This window comes from Caretta caretta, chromosome 24 (genome assembly GCF_965140235.1).
Source record: "Caretta caretta isolate rCarCar2 chromosome 24, rCarCar1.hap1, whole genome shotgun sequence".
In the NCBI taxonomy this organism is placed as follows: Eukaryota; Metazoa; Chordata; order Testudines; family Cheloniidae; genus Caretta; species Caretta caretta.
The window spans coordinates 3,220,823-3,242,383 of NC_134229.1; the positions used below are offsets into that span (position 1 = coordinate 3,220,823).

The 21,561-nt window shown below is 43.9% G+C and overlaps 1 long non-coding RNA gene across 1 annotated transcript; it reads right to left on the bottom strand.

Moving 5' to 3' along the window:
* Nucleotides 1-1,714: 1,714 nt before the first annotated feature.
* On the bottom strand, nucleotides 1,715-21,357 carry LOC142069982 (uncharacterized). The gene is made up of 2 exons (XR_012665941.1): nucleotides 20,891-21,357; nucleotides 1,715-2,409 (listed from the first exon to the last, which is right to left on the bottom strand). It is a non-coding gene; the product is annotated as an uncharacterized LOC142069982 (long non-coding RNA).
* Between the last annotated feature and the right edge of the window lie 204 nt (nucleotides 21,358-21,561).

Below are 21,561 nucleotides of genomic sequence, written 5' to 3' on the forward strand. Positions count from 1 at the left end.
GAAAAATACTCAGTCTGACTTCTGATTTTTCATCAGAAACCCAGAAAATGTTTGACCAAAATTAGTTTTCCACCAACATTTTCATTTTTATTATCACCCCTTATTTCACCATAAAATATTTCTGTTGAATATTTTGGCCGGTTCTTGTGATGCGGTTTTTTACACTCTTTTCTTTAAACTTAAAAAAAAAAAAAAACTTGGGACACCACTTAGCTCCGCTTGGGGACTGTGGTTTCATAGTCAGGTTGAGTTGAGGGTGTTGAGAGAGCTGTCAGGGATGGGGATAAGCTATTACCAGCAGGAGAGTGAGTTTGTGTGTGTGGTTTTTGGAAAAAAGGGGGGGGGGGTGAGAAAACCTGGATTTGTGCTGGAAATGGCCCACCTTGATTATCATACACATTGTAAAGAGAGTGATCACTTTAGATAAGCTATTACCAGCAGGAGAGTGGGGTGGGAGGAGGTATTGTTTCATGGTCTCTGTGTATATAATGTCTTCTGCAGTTTCCACAGTATGCATCCGATGAAGTGAGCTGTAGCTCACGAAAGCTTATGCTCAAATAAATTGGTTAGTCTCTAAGGTGCCACAAGTCCTCCTTTTCTTTTTGAAAATAGCAGAGGAAATTCAGTGTTGGTAAATACAAAGGAATGCACACTGCAGAACATGATCCCATCTGTATGTATCAAATGATGGGGTCTAAATTAGCTGTTACCATTCAAGAAAAGAGATCTTGGAGTCACCGTGGATAGTTCTCTGAGAACATCTGCTCAATGTGCAGCGGCCATCAAAAAAGCAAACAGAATGTTAGGACCCATTCGGAAATGGATAGCTAATAAGACAATAAATATTATAATGCCACCATATAAACCCATGGTACGCCCACACCTTGAACACGGTGTCCAGACCTGGTTGGCCCACCTCAGCAAAGAGATATTAGAATTGGAAACGCCAAGTCAACCTGTGGAACTCATTGCCAGGGGATGTTGTGAAGGCCCAAAGTATACCTGGGTTCAAAAAACAATTAGATAAGTTCATGGAGAATAGGTCCATCAATGGCTATTAGTCAACATGGCTAAGCCTCTGACTGCTGGATACTGGGACTGGACAACAGCGGACGGTTCACATGATAATTGCTCTGCTCTGGCCACTCCTTCTGAAGCACCTAGCATTGGCCACTATGGGAAGACAGGATACTGGGCTAGAGGGACCACTGGCCTGACCCACCACACTCCTGTTTCTTATGCCAGCCAATTGGAAGAGTTCAGAAATCATGAGTCAGGCCCCAGGGATGATGAGGTTTTAATAACGATCAATTTTGGTGAACTTGGAATTAGGAAAAACTAGAGTTGTGTGCCTCTAGAGTTGCATGCTGCTGCATGCAGTACCCCTCTGATGTCGAAGGGTTGGCTGGCCCCCCTGCCCGTGCTGTGGCATGCCTGGCTGATACCAGGGGCATTCTGGTCCTGTAGCACACACACCGCAGGCAGTGGAGAGGGGAGGCGCTGAGCAGGGAACACAGGCTGCTGCTGGGCCTGTCTCCCATGTTCCCAGCTGCCTCTGCAGCTCCTGGCTTCCTGCAGCCCCACCACTTCCTCGAGGCACCAGTGAGTACTCTCGAAGGGAAGGCTCTTTTGAAAAGGAAATAAAAGGAAGGAAAACCTGGCTCTGAGAGCCTGTGACTGCTCAAGAGAAAGAAGCACCAGAAGGCAGACAATGCCATGGATCGTAGCTTTTATTACTGCACATCTACATGACAAGACGGGGAAATTTCCCAACAACAATCACTCTACAGCACAAGTGACACAGGGTCTCTCTCCCGCCCATACGCAATATCCCAGGGGAACACAGTCGGTCAATTACACATTCCAAGGGAAGGCCTTGATACTGTGGGCAGAAAGAGTCTGCAAAGTGAGGACAGAGATTGGAAACATTCCCAGAAACACGTCACACTGCAAGGGGAATGCCAGACAAGTGGAGTCAGGAGAGAGCTACTGCGCGAGAGGCTGCAATTCATTTTCATTCCGTTGACGTTGGTGGTTCCGTGGGCCCTAACAGAACTTCTTTTCTTTGCAGCAGTGCTGCAGAGGTGGGCATGGAGGGCACGGATCCACACACTTAGGAGGGCACGGATCCACGCACTTAGGAGGGCACGGATCCACGCACTTTGGAGGGCACAGATCCACGCACTTAGGAGGGCATGGCCATTGATCCACGCACTTAGGGGGGCACGGATCCACGAATTTAGGGGGGCACGGATCCACGCATTTAGGGGGGCACGGATCCACGCACTTAGGAGGGCATGGGCAGGGATCCACGCATTTAGTCTTGACCTGCTTCACACAGCATGGAGGAGGCAGGCAGGGCTGTTTGCACTGATGCTGGTAAGACATCTTCCTGGGACGTGGGCAAAACTGAAAGAAAAAGGAGTTTTCAGGGTTTGCAAAATCAAGACAAACAACTGTATTTTCTTGTTAACATCATGCACCAGAACATTCAGCAGAATCAGAGGCTGGTGCCCTTGGGAACACTTCTCCAGAGAGAGCATTGCCATTGCAAACCACTTCAGAAAGAACAAACATGGGGGAGGATGGACTGAAATCCCATCCTGAAGCCCTTCAGTGGGATTAGTGAATTAAAGTCAAGATACTTAAAGAAAGCCCACTTGTGAGCAGTAATATATTTTGGAAGAAGAAACCAAAAAATGAAATCCCAGCCATAAAGTTAGCTCCCAATAATCAGAAGGAGACTTACCCAATTCACCGATGGGAGCAAGTGAAGAAGCCAAGTCGATTGAGGATCATTGAGGTGTGAGCCTTTTTATATGGTTCCTGTGGCTTGGTGTCCGGAAATGAGACACCTCAGAGCTATGTGGTTGAGGTTTTTCACAATCCAAACCTCCTCCATGTACAGACTCTTCAATTGCTTGGTTGCATCACTATTTTTAATAATTATTTTAATAATTATAATTATTGTAACGAGACACGTGACATTATTTGAGGAAATGCTGTGTGTGAGTTGTAACACCTGATCTACGTAATTCAAATTGGAAGAAAGAATTCAATAAAGAACTGGATCCTTTTGCTTTCATGAATGAATTCTTATGGATTTCTATAAATTCCTTCTGAGTGTTTGCTTGCGTCTTCCTCTGAGGCATCTGATACTAGTCATTGCCGGAGACAGAATCCTGAACTAGATGGATCTTTGGACTGACCCACGATGTATGTTGCTCTTTCCTGCTATTGTACAAATAGGCACGGAGTTGACATTGGAATCCTGGATTCCCCAGTAGGACACGCTCCACGCCGTTTGTCCTGCTAAAATAAAGATTTGTCAGATAACTCCCGATGATAGGAGGTTTGGTCTTTATTCTCTGACGCTGTGTATTCACCTAGTGGTGGCTTCTTGCCATTTTGCGCTGCAACGTCGTTCTAAGCCTAATATATGCTAATGTAATATAGATTGTAAATTCTTTGTGGTGGGGGTCCCTCTTTATACATATGGGGTGCCAATGCCCCCTAAATTGATAGCAGTCTCCTATCCATTTTCATTACATTAAGGTCTTTTACATACCTAAGATGCCAGGAGCATGTGCATGGAATTGCAATTATCCTAAAATATGTATGTCTACTTGACATGAGTAATTGGTCATGGGTGAGGCCTCATTTCTGGGAAGACAGAATTAGGGAGCTAAATGGGTCAGCAGCCTGGAAACAGAATGTCTGTCCTAGCTGAGGTAAGGGGAACACCATAGGACAATGGACAAGATAACAATGGATAAGATAAGCCTGAAACATATGATGATGTAAGGAGTAAGGTATGCATGGACAGAGCATGCTTTACAGGGACTGGCTCCTACAAAGTGACCATAGGAATCCCCAGATGTGTGATGCAATGTATAGTAAATGCAATGGAACATATGAGCGTGTATAAAGGAAGAAGTTTCTGTGTAACATTGACTGCCCCACACCCATGCCCTAGGCTTGTGGTGGATCAACTCAGCATACCTTTGCTGTGTGCAAAACAAAGAAAGCTGAGTGAAAAACTAGAGTAGAACTGAGCTCCTGTGGAAGCAAGTGGAATAGGTCTTGGGGAAATCCCAAAAATATTGACAGGAAAAGTCATGAGATTATGTGTTCTGGTGACAATTTTTACCAAATCAACTAATTCAATCATTAGTTCAGCACTGTAATGACTGACAACATGGAGCGAACCACCTAGTGGTGGTGTTATCCTGTTTACACAGGACAGTGAAGTGTTCTGAATATGAATGACAAAAGTTTGAAAGTTTTAATGTATTTAAATCAGGAAATGAGAACCTAACCAGGTATGTGTCAGGAAGTGCCTTTTTCTTTTTCTTTCTTTCTTTCTTTCTTTCTTTCTTTCTTTCTTTCTTTCTTTCTTTCTTTCTTTCTTTCTTTCTTTCTTTCTAAAGGAGAGGCTACTGCAGAGATTAAAATAGCTTGTAAGCTCACTGGGACAGGAACCATATTTTTATGTGCTTGTACAGCACGGGGTCAAGTGACTTGCCCAAGGTCACACAGGAGGTCAGTGGCAAAGTCAGGAATATAACGCATTTCTCCTCACTCTCAAAGCAATGACTTATATCATCTACATCATGCTTCCTTCTACAAGGTATTTAATTATTGTGACTCACTAAGGGAAAGTCTCCTTTATCAGAACAATCCTGACACAGGTAATTTCCCAAATCCATCTCCTGTAGATACGGCCTGGGCTCCTGGAATCCGGAGGCCCAGCTGTAAGAACCGACACACTGGAATGCCAAAGAGAAAGTTTCACCCATGTTGGCACATTCAGAGGCTGAGTCACCACCTCACAGGAGGATGACACATGCTCAGGGCCTTGCAGCATGTGAGTCCACAGTGCCCATTAACTGATTAAGTGGGAATAGCAAGTGACACAAAAGGAAGGGGCTGAAAGACATCCTTGGATGTGCTTTTAATGCCTACAATTGTTTGGGGATTTTCATTTTAAATGTCAACACAAAGATGGCACCCCCAGCAGCACAGCACTCACTCGTGCTGCACCAGGGAGTTGGTTCGGTATAGAGTCAGAGAAGCATCACCAGTCACATCTCTCCTGGTTAAAGCTTAGGTCAAAGCCTCTCTGCTATTGGTAAGCATTGGCTTTCAATGGCAGGCTCTCTGCTAGACCCATCTGACTCTCCCCTGGACCAATATTCCAGTGTGTTCACATCAAATCGTAAAAAGCAAATGGGCCGTGAACATTAGCTGCCGTCCTGCAACACACTCTCTGCATCAGTCTTGGTAACTCCTCCGTAACTTCGGATGCCTTCTCCCCGGCCTGCGCCACCACAGCCTTTGCCTCCCTGAGAATTTTCTTCCCACTTTGGTATCCAAACCCACCTACTTCTGTCTCCCTGCTCCCTCTCCATACAGCATGCTCAGACACTGCGGCCATGGGCAGAGACTAAGAACCTATGACAGACTAGATCCTATTTCTTCAGAGCCCTATTTCCTCACAGCAGGCTCCTAAGCACTGAGACCCGTGTTGCTAAATACCTCTTCCAGGGATAGAGAGGGAGACAGCTGGTGCAGTACGACAGGGACCTTTCCATGACTGGATGCGATGGTCAGTTTTGTGGAGGGTTCAAATCAGCCACCAGGGAAACACACTAAGGCCCAAATTAATCTCTTGCATAAATCCATCGACCTCCATGACCCAGTGAAATTGGGGAAGGGATACAAAAGTCCATGACTACACCTCATTCTGAAGGGCTTTCTTAAAAATCCCTCTGTGTGTTAGTGCTGTTTGATGGGCAAAGAGATGTAGTCACTAAAATAAAAAATCTCATTATGGAAACAAAATCTCTCCTAGTAGAAAGCTATTCAATGTGTAAAAAGAAAAGGAGGACTTGTGGCACCTCAGCGACTAACCAATTCATTTGAGCATAAGCTTTCGTAGCTGTAGCTCATGAAAGCTTATGCTCAAATAAATTGGTTAGTCTCTACGGTGCCACAAGTACTCCTTTTCTTTTTGCGAATACAGACTAACATGGCTGTTACTCTGAAACCTATTCAATGTGTGTGATTAATATGTTGTTTCACTTGGACTAAAACTCCTTGCTTCAAGTGAGAGAAGACTGAACTCCACAGAGAACATCCTAGCTGAGTTTTATTGTTTCTAGGTTCTTGTATCATCCTCATCATCTGACACCTTCCAGTAGTTTCTTAAGAAACCTGACTAACCTCTGTCACAGGTGGTTTATCCACTCTTTCACCATCTTGGCAGGGAATCCCCGGGTTAGTTTCTTCTTTCTCTCATCCTCGTCAGAGGGGAATTGTGGGAAGTGCAGTTTTGTTTTGGTTGGGGTTTGTTTATGGGAATTTTTTTTTACATGTACACCCTACTACCTGTCTATGTTACAGCTACACCACAGAGCTTGCACCTGCTCCACTTTACCCCTGCTAGTGCAGATGGTGTAAGCTGATGGGGGAGAGCTCTCTGTCGACTTAATTACTCCAACTCCCGCCAGCAGCGGTAGCTACGTCGGTGTGAGAAGTTCTCCTGCTGACGTAGCGCTATCCACCCCAGTGCTTAGGTCGGTGTAACTTCCGTCACGCAGAAGGGTGGCTTAGTCCCACCCCTGAGTGACACAACGTACACCGACCCCAGCTGTAGTGCACACATAGCCTTAGAGAAGGAAGGTCAAACAATTCTGTGCCAGGCACTTTTAGCATCATATCATGTCTTATGATCCTTCAATCCTGAGTGAGTTCATTCCAGGCTCAGACCCAGTCCCTGTGAAAGCTCTGTCTCCTAACAAAATGAACTTTACTCCCTGCATGACATTTCAAGCCCTTTTCTCTATAGGATTTATTAAGATATTGGTGCAATGTACTTCATTACCCTAAAATAGGCTGGAAAAGTCACACATTTCAGTGACAGGTTTCAGAGTAACAGCCGTGTTAGTCTGTATTCGCAAAAAGAAAAGGAGTACTTGTGGCACCTTAGAGACTAACCAATTTATTTGAGCATAAGCTTTCGTGAGCTACAGAAGTGAGCTGTAGCTCACGAAAGCTTATGCTCAAATAAATTGGTTAGTCTCTAAGGTGCCACAAGTACTCCTTTTCTTTTTACATTTCAGTGAGATGGCGACATCCCTTACCAAACTGAGTAATTAACTCTTTTCCTCAAGGGCCCAAAGAACAGGAAGCACAGTGCGATTCTCTTGGGAGTGCTGTCCTTTTTACCTCGAAAGGCAAGAATCCTGAACAAGAACAAACAGGCGGTAAACATTTTTATTCTTAAACATTAGGAGGTGTTGAATATGTATAGCTAAGTCAGTCCCCATTCAACAGACTGAATTTGGAAGAGAGGGCTATATGCTAACGTGCTGAATGAAACATCCATAGAAAAGGATAAAGAGAAATTGATCACACTGTGTTTCCCTCTCTGCATTTTATCTTAAGGATCATCAATCCATGTAACTACTAGACAAAAAAAGCATTTTTTGGGGTGGGAGGACCAAGCAGGTTCTACCTGTATCCTGGTATCACTCATTAGCTTACTACCCATGGACAGGCAACCCTATTTCTGGTGTTTCCCAACTTTGAGTGACTGTCTTTGGATGCTTCATGTTCCTTTACTGTAGATTTTTCATGAGTAATACACTTGAAGTCACTGAATTGATTTTAAAGACTGAATGACCTACAGAGACAGATCTCACTTAGAAAAAGCCGTAGCTTTTCTCCCTGCTGCAACAAGCCCACTCACTTGTAGTTGAAGTAAAGCTTAGTTTCAGGAAGGTGCCCAGTGTTGATTTAAAGCTCCCAAGTGGTGGCAAATCCATCCTATCCACTGGTAAGTTGACCCAGTGGACAACGACTATTTCTAGCTCAGAATTTTGCATCTTATTTCCACCTGGAATTCTTTTTAAACTTCAACTCCCAGCCACTGGCTCTTGTTCTGTCTGTGTTCGGTACAGGAAAGAGATCTCTAGTGTACCTAGAGGGAAGTGATAACTTCCAGGTTATAGGAATATATACAAAAATGTCTTCAATATTGGTGTTTCACTTCCATGGCCAACTAGTGTTCTGTGCTTGGCAGGCTTCTACTCAGCTATTTCAGCGCAGTCCCACAGAGGCAGATTATGGGCCTGTCTCACATGTTCCCTGTTGCCTCTGCTCCTCCTGGCTTCCTGCAGCCCCAGCACTTCTTCTGGGCACCAGCTTCCACTTCCAGCGGAAGGGTCTTTTAAAAAGAAACCAAAGGAAGGAGAATCTGGGTCTGAGACCATATGACAGCTGAAGAGAATGAAACACCTGAAGAAGAGCCCTGTGTGGCTCAAAAGCTTGTCTTTCACACCAAGAAACATTGCTGCAAGAATAGATATTAGCTCACCCACTTTATATCTGAAACACCAGGAGACAGACAATGCTGTAAACTATAGCTTTTATTGCTGCACATCTATATGGTATGATGGGATAACATGATTTTGGCAATTAATTGATCTTTAACTATTCATGGTAACTAGGTCCAATGGCTTGTGATGAGATGTTAGATGGGGTGGGATCTGAGTTACTACAGAGAATTCTTTCCTGGGTGTCTGGCTGGCAAATCTTGCCCACATTCTCAGGGTTCAGCTGATCTCCATATTTGGGCTCAGGAAGGAATGTTCCTACAGGGCAGATTGGAAGAGGCCCTGGGGGTTTTTCGCCTTCCTCTGTAGCATGGGGCACCGGTCACTTGCTGGAGGATTCTCTGCACCTTGAAGTTTTTAAACCATGATTTGAGGACTTCAACTGATCAGACATAGGTGAGAGATTTATTTCAGGAGTGGGTGGGTGAGATTCTGTGGCCTGCATTATGCAGCAGGTCAGACTAGATGATCATAATGGTCCCTTCTGACCTTAATATCTATGAATCTATGAATCTTCGTTACAAGATGGGATGGGAAAAGAGATCAGATGGGGAAATTTTCCAACAACCACCAGTCTGCAGCACAAGTGTTACAGGATCTCTCTCCCGGCCCTACGCAATACCCCAGGGGTACAAAGTTTGTCGGTTACACATTGTTAGGATATAGATATTCAGGCCTGTCTGCAAACGCCTGTACTTTAAGAATTTAGGGGTATTCTTATCACTTGGCTAGTTCTAGAGGTATAAAAGAAAGAATCAAAATCACTGTCTGCTGGTGTAAGGGCCTTCTCTTACTGTGACAGTCTGAGGCCCTGTTCTTAGGCTAAGGCCTTTGGCTAAGCAGCAGAGGCAGCCATAAGCTAGGAAGCGAACAGTCACATCCTCACATTCCAAACTAGTCTCATTGAAATAAGGTGCTATTGGGCTGTTAGGCACTATCAGGACAGGATTGTATTCCTATCACCTCCAGAGAAAGGGAAGTGCCTAGAAAATGTAAAAGGAAACTTAGTTTGATAGCGTCCTGTCTGGCAAGAACTCACTTATCAATAGCTGGGATGTGAAATCCTCACTTCTGTATTATCTTGTCATTATAGTTCCCACTTTGCTATTGTTTGTCTGTATAATCTCTGTCTGGTTCTGTGATTGTTCCTGTCTTCTGTATAATTAATTTTGCTGGGTGTAAACTAATTAAGGTGGTGGGATATAATTGGTTACATAATCATGTTACAATATGTTAGGATTGGTTAGTTAAATTTCAGAAAAATGATTGGTTAAGGTATAGCTAAGCAGAACTCAAGTTTTACTATATAATTTGGAGTCAATGAGGAAGTGGGTGAGTATGGGTGTGGGTGGGAGGGGGTGGGTGTGTGGGTGGGTGTGGGAGATGGGAACAGGGAATGGGGGTAAGGAAATTGCAATCATGTTTTGCTAAAGGGGGAAATGGGAACAGGGAATGGGGGTAAGGAAATTGGAATCATGTTTGGCTAAGGGCAGGAATGGGAACAGGGACACAGGTGTAAGGCTCTGTGGTGTCAGAGCTGGGAAGGAGGACACTAAGGAAGGAAACTGGAATCATGCTTGCTGGAAGTTCACCCCAATAAACATCGAATTGTTTGCACCTTTGGACTTCGGGTATTGTTGCTCTCTGTTCATGCGAGAAGGACCAGGGAAGTAAGTGGGTGAAGGAATAAGCCCCCTAACACACATTCCAGGGAAAGGCCTTGGTCTCTAGGCACTGATAGCAGAAAGAATGTATGAAGTGAGGACAGAGATCGGAAACATTCCCAGAAACACGTCCCACGGCAAGGGGAATGCCAGACCAGCGGAGCGAGGAGAGAGCTACTGCACGAGAGGCTGAAATTCATTTTCATTCCACGGACGTTGGTGGTTCCGTGAGCACTAACGGAGCTTCTTTTCTTTGCAACAGTGCTGCACAGGCGGGCATTTTGGAAAGCACAGAGGGCACGGATCCACGTGCTTAGGAGGACATGGGCATGGATGCACACATGTAGTGCACTTCTTCACACAGACTTTACAGCAGGGATCCAGGCATTTGGTAGTGCACTTGGTCACACAGCATGGAGGGGGCAGGCAGGGCTGTTTGCATTGCTGCTGATAAGCCATCTTCCTGGGACGTGGGAAAAACTGAAAGACAAAGGAGGCTCCAGGGTTTGCAAAATCAAGACATTGTCATTAGTGCCATGCATCAGGACATTCAGCAGAATCAGAGGCTGGTGCACTAGGAACCCTTCTGCAGAGAGAGCATTGCCACTGAAAATCACTTCAGGAAGAACAAGCCTGAGGGAGGATGGACTGAAATCCCATCGTGAGACCTTCAATGGGATTAGTGAAATGATCACAAGATACTAAAGCAAAGCACTCTTGTGAGCAGTAATATATTTTGGAAAGAAAAAACAAAATCCCAGCCATAAAATTAGCCCCCAGTAATTAGAACGAGGCTTACCCAATTCACCGAACGGGAGCAACTGAAGAAGCCAAGTGGATTGAGGACTATTGAAACACAAGCCTTTACATATGGTTTCCATGGCCTGGTCTCCAGAAATGAGACACCCCAGAGCTATGCAGATTTGATTTTTCACAACCTTGCACCACTTACAGTGTTTGAATCATTATTTAAATAATAACTCATCATTATTTTATGGAGACAGGTGACCGTGTTTGAGGAAATACTATCTATAAATTGTAGCTCCGAGCTACGTAAGTCAAATCAGAAAAAAACCTGATTCAATAAAGAACTGGCTTTTGTGCTTTATACAATGGACTCAGATGGATTTCCATAGATTTGTTCTGCAGGCTTTTCTGTACCTTCCTCTGAAACATATGGTACTGCTAAATGTCAGAGAAACAGTACTGGATTGAATGGATCTTTGGTCTGATCCGATATTCAGATTCCTCTATTCCTGGTAATGTACAACTCCCCTCCATGATATAGCATTCTTGCTTCTGTAGACACAGAGCTGACATTAGAATCCTGGATTCCCCTGGTTTTTTAGCAGACACTCTCCACTCTGTTAGTCCTTCCAGAATAAACATTTGTCAGAAGATTCCAGATGATAAGGAGTTTAGGTCTTTATTATCTGACATTGTGTTTTCGTGCTCATTTGTGCTGCAACTTCTTTCTAATTTTAATATAGAATCATAGAATATCAGGGTTGGAAGGGACCTCAGGAGGTCATTGAATCCAACCCCCTGCTCAAAGCAGGACCAATCCCCAATTTTTGCCCCAGATCCCTAAATGGCCCCCTCAAGGATTGAACTCACAACCCTGGCTTTAGCAGGCCAGTGCTCAAACCACTGAGTAACATAGATTCATAAATTCCAAGGCAGGAAGGACCATTGGGATCATCTACACAGGCCAGAGATCTGCCTCAAAAGACAATTCCAAGAACATATATTTTAGAAAAACATCTAATCTTGATTTTAAAATGGTCAGTGATGGAAAATCCACCATGACCCTTGGTAAATTGTTCCACTGGTTAATTGCCTTTACTGTTGGAAATTTACAGCTTTTTCCCAATCTGAATTTTTCTAGCTCCAACTTTCAGGATTGCATTAGTCTTTTCTGAGCTCGATTGAAGAGCCCATTATTAAATATTAGTTCCTCATGTACTTTCTTATAGACTGATCAACTCACCCCTTAACCGTCTCTTCATTAAGCTAAAGGCATTGAGCTCCTTAGTCTGTCACTATAAGGAATGTTTTCTAAACCTTTAATCATTCTTGTGGCTCATATCTAAACCCTCTCCAACTCCCCAGCATTCTTCTTGAATGGGTGGCACAAGAACTGGACACAGGCTTCCAGCGGCATCCACACCAGTGCAAAACATAGAGGTAAAACAACCTCTCTACTCTCACTCCAGATTCCCATGTTTATGAATCCAAGATCATGCTAGGTATTTTGGTCCCAGCATCACACAGGGTGCTTGAATTCTGCTGATTATCCACCGTGCCCCCCAATCTTTTTCAGAGTCACTGCTCCCCAGGAGAGAGTCCTGTATGAACGGCCGACATTCTTTGTTCGTAGCTGTATACATTTACATTGAGCCATATCAAAATGTGTATTGTTTGCTTGCATGCGGATTACTAAAGCATCTAGACTGCTCTGAATCAAGGACACTTCCACTTAATTAATTACCACTCCCCCAATTTTCATGTCATTTGTAAATTTTTCACTGATGATTTTATGTTTTCTTCCACCTCATTGATAAAAAATTTTAAGTACGGTAAGGCCAGGAACCAATCCATGAGGGACCCCACTGGAAACTCATCCGCTCGATGACAATTCCCTGTTTACAATGACATTTTGAGACCTATCAGTAAGCCAATTTTTAATCCATTTAATGTGTGCCATATTAATTTTATATCATTCTAGTTCTGGATTAAAATGTCATGTGGCACCAAGCCAAATGCCTTAGAACATCTAAGGATATTACGGCAACATTATCAACTTTATCAACCAATCTTGTAATTTTATTAAATAGATATTGAGTTAGTTTGACAGGATCTATTTTCCCATAAAACCATTGCATTAATGACATTATTCTTCTTTATTAATGAAGTCCCGTATCAGCCTTTCCAGTCTCTTGCCCGGGATCGATGTCAGGCTACAATTACAGTTGGTCATTACCTGGGTCATCCCATTTAACCTTTCTAAAAATTGGCATAACATTAGCTTTCTTCCAGTCTTCGGGAACTTCCCCATGCTACAAGAGATACTGAAAATCAACATTAACAATCCAGTGACCTCCTCAACCAGCTCTTTTAAAACTCTTGGGTGCAAGTTATCTGGACCTGCTGATTTATATATGTCTAACTTTTGTAGCTTCTTTTTAATATCCTCCAATGTAAGCACTTTGTGGTGGGGTCTGTCTTTATACAAATGGGATGCTAATGCCCCCAATGGTGATAGCAATCTTCTGTCTATGTCCATTGCACTATTTCTAGTCCAGCCATGTCACTGTAACCAGAACCAGATGGCTCAGAGGAAGGTGAAAGAAAGCCTGCAGAAGGAATTTTTGCAAATTCATCAGTCTATTAATTAAGGAAAAGAAGCCAGTTCTTTATTGAATTTTTTTTTTCTTATTTGAATTATGTAGCTCAGCAGTTACAACTTACAAACACTATTTCCGCAAACACTGTCACCTGTCTCCTTAAAATAATTATTAATTATTATTAAAATCAGGATTTGCACAATCAACTAAAGAATCTGTAGGTGGCGCAAGGTTCTGAAAAATCACATCTGCATAGCCCTGGGGTGTCTCATTTCCAGAGACCAGGCCACGGAAACCATACATAAAGGCTCATGCCTCAATGTTCCTCAATTCACTTGGCTACTTCACTTGCTCCCATTTGGTAAATTGGGTAAGTCTCATTCTGATTATTGGGAGCTAACTCTGTCTGTGGGATTTCATTTTTTGCTTTCTTCTTCCAAAATATATTACTGGTTACAAGAGTGCTTTGCTTAAATATCTTGTGACTATTTCACTAATCCCATTGCAGGGCTTCAGGATTGTATTTCACTCCATCCTCCCCCATGTTTGTTCTTTCTGAAGTGGTTTGCAATGGCAATGCTCTCTCTGGAGAAGTGTTCCTCGTGCATCAGCCTCTGATTCTGCTGAATGTTCTGGTGCATGACACTAATAAGAAAATACAGCTGTTTGTCCTGAGTTTGCAAACCCTGAAACCTCCCTTGTTTTTCAGTTTTGCCCACATCCCAGGAAGATGGCTTATCAGCAGCAATGCAAACAGACCTGCCTGCCCCCTCCATGCTGTGTGACCAAGTGCACTACCAAATGCCTGGATCCCTGCTGTAAAGTCTGTGTGAAGAAGTGCACTACATGCGTACATGCGTGCCCGTGCCCGTGCCCGTGCCCTCCATGTCCTCTGTGCCTTTCAAAATGCCCACCTGTGCAGCACTGTTGCAAAGAAAAGAAGCTCTGTTAGTGCTCACGGAACCACCAAAGTCCATGGAATGAAAATGAATTTCAGTCCCTCGTGCAGTAGCTCTCTCCTCGCTCTGCTGGTCTGGCATTCCCCTTGCCGTGGGACGTGTTTCTGGGAATGTTCCCGATCTCTGTCCTCACTTTGTACACTCTTTCTACTATCAGTGCCTAGAGACCAAGGCCTTCCCCTGGAATGTGTAACCGACCGACTTTGTACCCCTGGGGTATTGCCTAGGGCCAGGAGAGAGATCCTGTAACTCTTGTGCTGCAGACTGGTTGTTGTTGGAAAATTTCCCCATCTGATCTCTTTTCCCATCCCGTCTTGTAATGTAGACATACAGCAAATAAAGTTACGATCTACAGCATTGTCTGCCTCCTGGTGTTTCAGATATAAATTGATTGAGCTAATATCTTTTGTTGCATCAACATCTGTTGGTGACAGATACAAGGTTTCGAGCCGCACACGGAGCTCTTCTTCAGGTACTTCATTCTCTTCAGCCGTCACATAATCTCAGACCCAGATTCTCCTTCCTTTGGTTTCCTTTGAACAGACCCATTCCCTTCTGGTGCCCAGAGGAAGTGCTGGAGCTGCAGAAAGCTAGGAGGAGCAGAGGCAGCAGGGAACACGTGAGACTGGCCTGTTCTCTGTCTCTGCGGGACTGGGCTGAAATAGCTGAACAGAAGCCTGCCTAGCAAAGAACACTAGTTGGCCATGGAAGTGAAATACCAATATTGAGGACATTTTTTCAATATGTTCCTATAAACTATAAGTTATTGCTTCCCTCTGTGTACACTAGAGATCTTTTTAATGTGTCATACAAGGACAGAACAAGAGCCCGTGGCTGGGAGTTGAAGTTTTAAAAAATTCCAAGTGGGAATAAGATGCAAAATTCTGAGCTACAAAGAGTCGTTAAGCACTTGAACAGCTTCCAAAAGGATAGGGTAGATTCATCACCACTCGGAAGCTTTAATTCAAAATTGGGCATCTTCCCAAAACTATGCTCCACTTCAAGCAGAAGTGATTGGGCTTGTTCCAGAAGGGAGAAAAGCTGTGGCTAGAATAAGGGAATCTTATGCATCTAGTCAAGCACTCAAAAGTTGGGAAACACCAGAAATAGGGCTGCCTTTCCATGGGTAGTTAAGATAATGTGTGATACTGGGATTCAGATAGAACCTGACGGGTTAACTCAAAAATTCTCTGTTTGTCTAGCAGTCATGCGGATTTGATCCGTAAGACAAAAGGCAGAGAGTGAAACACATTGTGGTCAGTTTCTCTTTACCCTTTTCTATTAATCTTTGATTCAGCACTTTAGCATGTAGCCCTCTCTTCAAAGTCAATCTGTAGGATGGGGACTAACTTAGCTATACATATTCAAACCTCCTAATGTTTACATGGGAAAACTTTCACCACCAGTTCTTCTTATTCAGGATTCTTGCCTTCCGAGGTAAAAAGGCCAGTACTCCCAAAAGAATCGCACTGTGCTTCCTGTTCTTTGGGCCCTTGAGGAAAAGAATTAATTACTCAGTTTGGTAAGGGATGTCACCATCTCACCGAACTGTGTGAATTTTCCAGCTCATTTTAAGATAATGAAGTACATTGCACCAATATCTTAATAAATCCTACAGAGTAAAGGGCTTGAAATGTCATGCAGGGAGTAGTGAGCTGTAGCTCACGAAAGCTCATGCTCAAATAAATTGGTTAGTCTCTAAGGTGCCACAAGTACTCCTTTTCTTTTTGCGAATACAGACTAACACGGCTGTTCCTCTGAAACCAGAGCTTACACAGAGACCGTGTCTGAGTCCGGAACGAACTCGCTCAGGAACGAAAGACCACCAGAAACCATATCACGCTACAAGCGGCTGACATGAAATTGTTTGACCTCCCTTCTCTAACATAGATACTGGGGTGTACATTTCAAAGCAATCCCCATAAACAAAACCCTACCAAAACAAAACTCTGCACTTCCCACACAATGCCCCTTGGAAGAGGATCAGAGAAAGACCAAACCACAGGTGATTCCCCTTGCAAGTGGATGACCGAATGAATAAACCACATGAGAGAGGTGAATCATATTGCTTAAGGCACTACTGGAACATGTCAGATGTTAAGGCCTTTACCAGAAACTATAAACAATAGAATAGAATACAATGCTAGTATGTTGCTATTGTGCTGGGTGGCACAGACATACCATGTGAATCTCAGGAAAACAAACACAGAACATTGTCTCTGGACTCTTTTCCCTCCTTTAGAAGAAAATTATTTTATTCCAAGTTAAAGGAAATATCCATTGTATAATTTTAATACATTTTTAATGATAGACATTTCATTTTCATGATGATATCTTTATCTTAGCTCTGCCCAGGTGACATCACTTTACCCATCAATCATCACCAAAACACAGGATTTTTAAGAAATCCTTTCAGAATGAGGAATAGCCATGGGCTTTTGTTTCCTTTGCCCAGTTTCTCAGAATCATGAAGAGTAATGGAATTATGCAAGTGATAAATCTGCTCCTTCACATGTGTGGCTGATTTGAACCCTCATCAAAACTTAGCAAGTCATCCAGTCACAGAAGGATCTCTCTGGACCACACCTGATTGTCCCAGCTCTGTCCAGTGTCCTGAAAACCTAAATAGCATCACAATTGGCAAGGTGGCAGCTGCTTTCACCAGCTTAATGGTGATTTGGCCATCAAAAATCTATAACTAGAAGCCCAACACATGAAACTTCAGCTCAAATGTTATATCCGTCTTAACGTATGGGTGTGAAATCCACCATAGGTTCAGACATACACCTAAATGCCTTTGAAAGCAAATGCCTTAGGAAATACAAGGTATTAATTGGAATGATTTTATAACAAATGCTGGGATTTGTCAGAGAGTTCGACAAGCACTTGTGTCTAACTTTATCCTGAAAAGAAGATGGAAATATCCAGGATATCCTTCTCTTTTCCTTCTGCTACGAAGGTCGATATAGCTTTTTAGAGCTTAGCCATGTGAGAAAGGAAAGCACTCTTTTCAGCCACAGAACCATCAACAGTCACGGAATGCAAAGCAAATCCCACGTCCCCGTGCAATTTACTTCTCCTCCCACTGCTTAGCTCATGTTCTCCTAGCTTTGTCTTTGTTAGTGATTTCTCTAAAACTGCCAGAGTTTTATGTTAATTCTCGTACTACTGTGTAGGGATCAGAGTCTTCCCACGTAATATGTAACTGACTGACTCTGATCTTCTGGGATATTGCTCATACCCTAGTGAATCACTCTGTACAATTCAACTGTAGCATAGTCAGTGGTGGAACAATTTGATTCCCCAGCTCCCATCCCAACATTTAATTGTGGCTGTGCTTAAATCAAACTTGCAATTCCTAGCTTCATCCGCCTCTTAGTGTTTCCTTGATCTTCTCTCTCTTTTTAAGAGGTCTGGGCCCCATTCTGTCAGGTGCTGAGCAGCCACTTAACAAGACACCATCCTGCTCTGAAGAGCTTGCAATCTAAATAGACCAAGAATCACAGGAGAAATAACTGACACGAGGTCACCCAGTAGGCCGGTGACAGAGCTGGGAACAGACTTCCAGTCAAGTGTCCACTAGGCCACACCAACCACTGAAGAAGCACTCAAAAAGCTTTGGCCCTGTGTATCAATGTCTGTACTCCCATGGCAGGGCTGACTTGCACTTGAGGAACTTACCCCTCAGAGTCACACCTCTTTTGCTCTGGCACACGGCACCTGGAGGAGGCCTTGAGCAACCCAGGTCTCCCGGTGCTTAGGAGTCTGCTAGGGAGTGCAGGGCTGTGAGGACTTAGGGCTCTGAAGAAATAGGACCTAGTCTATCATAGCTGGGTTCTTAGTCTCTGTCCATGGCCGCAGTGTCTGAGCATGCTGTACGGAGAGGGAGCAAGGAGACAGAAGTAGGTGGGTTGGGACAGGGGTGGGTATCAAAGTGGGAGGAAAATTCATGGGGATGGAGGAATAGGGGGTTCAGGAGCAGGCTGGGGACACGGTTACAAAGACTAATTTAGAGTGCGTACTGTTAGGCGAGGATAGCTAATGCTCAAGGCCCATTTACTTTTTACGGTTTGATGTGAATACAAGGGAATATTGGTTCTGGGGAGGGTCAGATGGGTCTAGCAGAGAGCCCGCCATTGAAAGCCAACCCCCACCAACAGCAGAGAGACTTTGACCGAAGCCTATGACCAGAAGGGATAGGATGGGAAGGGAGAGGATTCTCTAACTCGATACAAAACCAACTCCCTCTCTGGCACTAGGGGGTGCTGTGCTGCTGTAGGTGTCATCTCTGCGATGACACCGAAAACCAAAATCCCAAGCACTTGTGGGTCCTTGAGAGCCCGTGCGAGGGCGTCTTTCAGCCCCTTCCTTTTGCGTCACTTGCTATTCCCGCTTAGTCAGTTAATGGGCACTGTGGACTCTCACGCTGCAATGCCCTGTGGTGTGTGATCCTCCTGCGGCTTCAGATAGCAGCAGCTGGATTAAAGACCTTCTGACTCAACCTCTGAAGCTGCCGACACAGGTGTATGTTCCTCTTTGGAATTCTAGTGTGTTATTCTCACGAGCTGGGCCTCAGGGTTCCAGGAACCAGGTCTTATCTAGAAGAGACGAGTTGGGAAATTACCTCTGGATTCTTCTAGTAAAGGAATCTGTCCCCTAGTGAGTCACAATAATTAAATACCTTACAGGAGGCACGGGGATCTCCTGGATATGGCATTGCACGGGGAGTCAGGAGAACTGGACTATATCCCTGCCTGTGCCACTGACCACCTGTGTGATCTTGGACAATTCATTTCACCTCCCTATGCCTCTTTCCCCTCCAGCCTTTTATCAGTCTAGATTAAAATTTTGGGGGCAGGCACTATGTGTTTGTACAGCACCTAGCACAATGGGTTTCCTGTCGTGGTTGGGGCCTCTCGGAGCTGCAGTAATACAAATCATTAAATTTAAAAAAAGCCTACCACTCTTCAGTATTTCTAATTGCCTGGCATCTGAGAACACTCAAAGTAACTCTCCTAAAGGGTCTGTTTGTCACAGAAATTGTTATTTCCCGACCAACGGACAGGAGAGAGATGAGATATAAAACGAAAAGCACAGGGGGGAAGAAGCTTTGCGTTCAGATAACACTTCCCCTTGAAATAACTTTTCCTGGAATTACTCTGCTTGTATTACAGTCGCTTTCACTTCAACCTTTTCTGTGAATTTGGCTATTCAGAACTCACTGCTAGACCCTAAAGGGCTGAGCCCAGGGACATCCAGGAAGTAGGGTCATAGAAATCCAAGTAGGAGAGCTTTGGCTTTCTCAGGTTGGAGTACTATTTCACCCTATGGTTACACGCATGGAAATCAGTGGTACGGCCTCTGAGAAAAGTGTAGCTCAACATGGGAAAGGGTGGCAGAATCCAGCATACAACATGATGCATTGTGGTAGAGGACCTAGACCCTGCTGTGTTAGGTTTGGTGCCTGTGCCAAAGATGTTACAATCTCAGTAAATCTCTGCCATGGCTTCTCATCTTGAAAGAAAGAAAGAAAGAAAGAAAGAAAGAAAGAAAGAAAGAAAGAAAGAAAGAAAGAAAGAAAGACCCCACTAGAGGTAAAAGGGGAAAGTGAGCGTCCTGACACATGCATAGATGGGTTCTTGTTTCCTAACTGAAATAAATTAAACCTTTCTTTCCTTGACATTATTCTTCAGAACAGTCAACGTCCACGGCAACAGGATCACATATGTGTTTTTTCCAGTCCATATTAGCATAATTCCCATTCCACACTCATGTTGATGGCGTGTTAGATATGTAAAATTGTATAATGTAATGGAGATGGACAGAAGATTACTTTCCCCATTGGGGTCACTGGCATCCCATATATAGCAAGATAGCCCATGCCACAGCAGTTTACCTTCATTTTTAGAAAACACAACAATTAGAATGAAATTTCAGTGCAAAATGGCAAGAAGCCACCCTTAAGTGAAGACTCAATGTCAGATAATAAAGAGCCAAACTCCGTATCATTAAGAGTCACCTGACAAATATTTATTCTAGCAGAACTAACAGGGTGGACTGGATTTGAAGTGTCCTCCTGCTAAAAATACCAGGGAATCCATGAATCCAAGGTCACCTCTGTGTCTATAGAAGCATGGGTGGTATATCATGAAGGGAAGTTGCACATTAGCAGGAATAAAGAAATACGCATAATGGCTCAGAGCAAAGATCCATCCCGCCCAGTGTCCAGTCTCCAATAGCAACCAGAACCAGATGACTCAGAGGAAGATGCAAGACAGTCTGAAAAAGGAATTTATGAAAAACCATAAAGCAAAGAGTCCTGGCATTAATTGAATTGCCTTTTTCTAAGGTAGAGTATGTGGATCAGGCAGAGAACTTCCAAACAGCATTTACTCTAATATGTAACGTGCATTCGCTTAAAATAATTATTTAAAATAATTAGCAACATTAGTGATGCAAATGATCAATTGAAGGCTGTGTCACTGGAGCTGAACAGGATTATAAAAATCATATCTGCATACCTGTGGGGTGCCTCATTTCCGTGGAGCAGGCCGTGGAAACCATATAAAAAGGCTCGTGTCCCAGTGCTCCTCAATCCACTCGGCTTCTTCATTTGCTCCTGTTGGTGACTTGGTAAGTCTTATTCTTATTACTGAGAGCTAACTTCATGGCTGGGCTTCATTTCTGGCTTTCCTTTCCTTGCTCTTCACAAGAGCGTTTTGCATAAGTATCTTGCTGTGATTTCTCTAATCCCATTGCAGGGCTGCAGGAAGGGATTTCAGTCCATTCTCTGTCAGGGTTGTTCTTTCTCAAGTGGTTTGCAATGGCAATGCTCTCTCGACAGAAATGTTTCCCACGGCACCAAGCTCTGTTTGTGCTGAATGCTCTCTGTCCATGATTTCCAGAGCCCTTTCTAAATCAGGAGATTTAATTAGTGGGTGTGACAGCGAATTACAGGGCGGGGCTCAGTGCTTCAGAAGAGAGAAGTGGGAAAGGGAAACCTCTAGGCGGAGGCAGCGGTCAGAGACTTGAGGGCAGAGGAGTAAGATGTGTCTGGAAGTAACTCAGACTGACACGATATGGAGGGGATATAGCCCCTGCACTCTCACTGCCCGATTCCTCACGAGCGAAAACCTGTTCAATTCTGTGGATGTCAATGGAGCTCCACTGATTTACACCAGCTGCAGAGCTG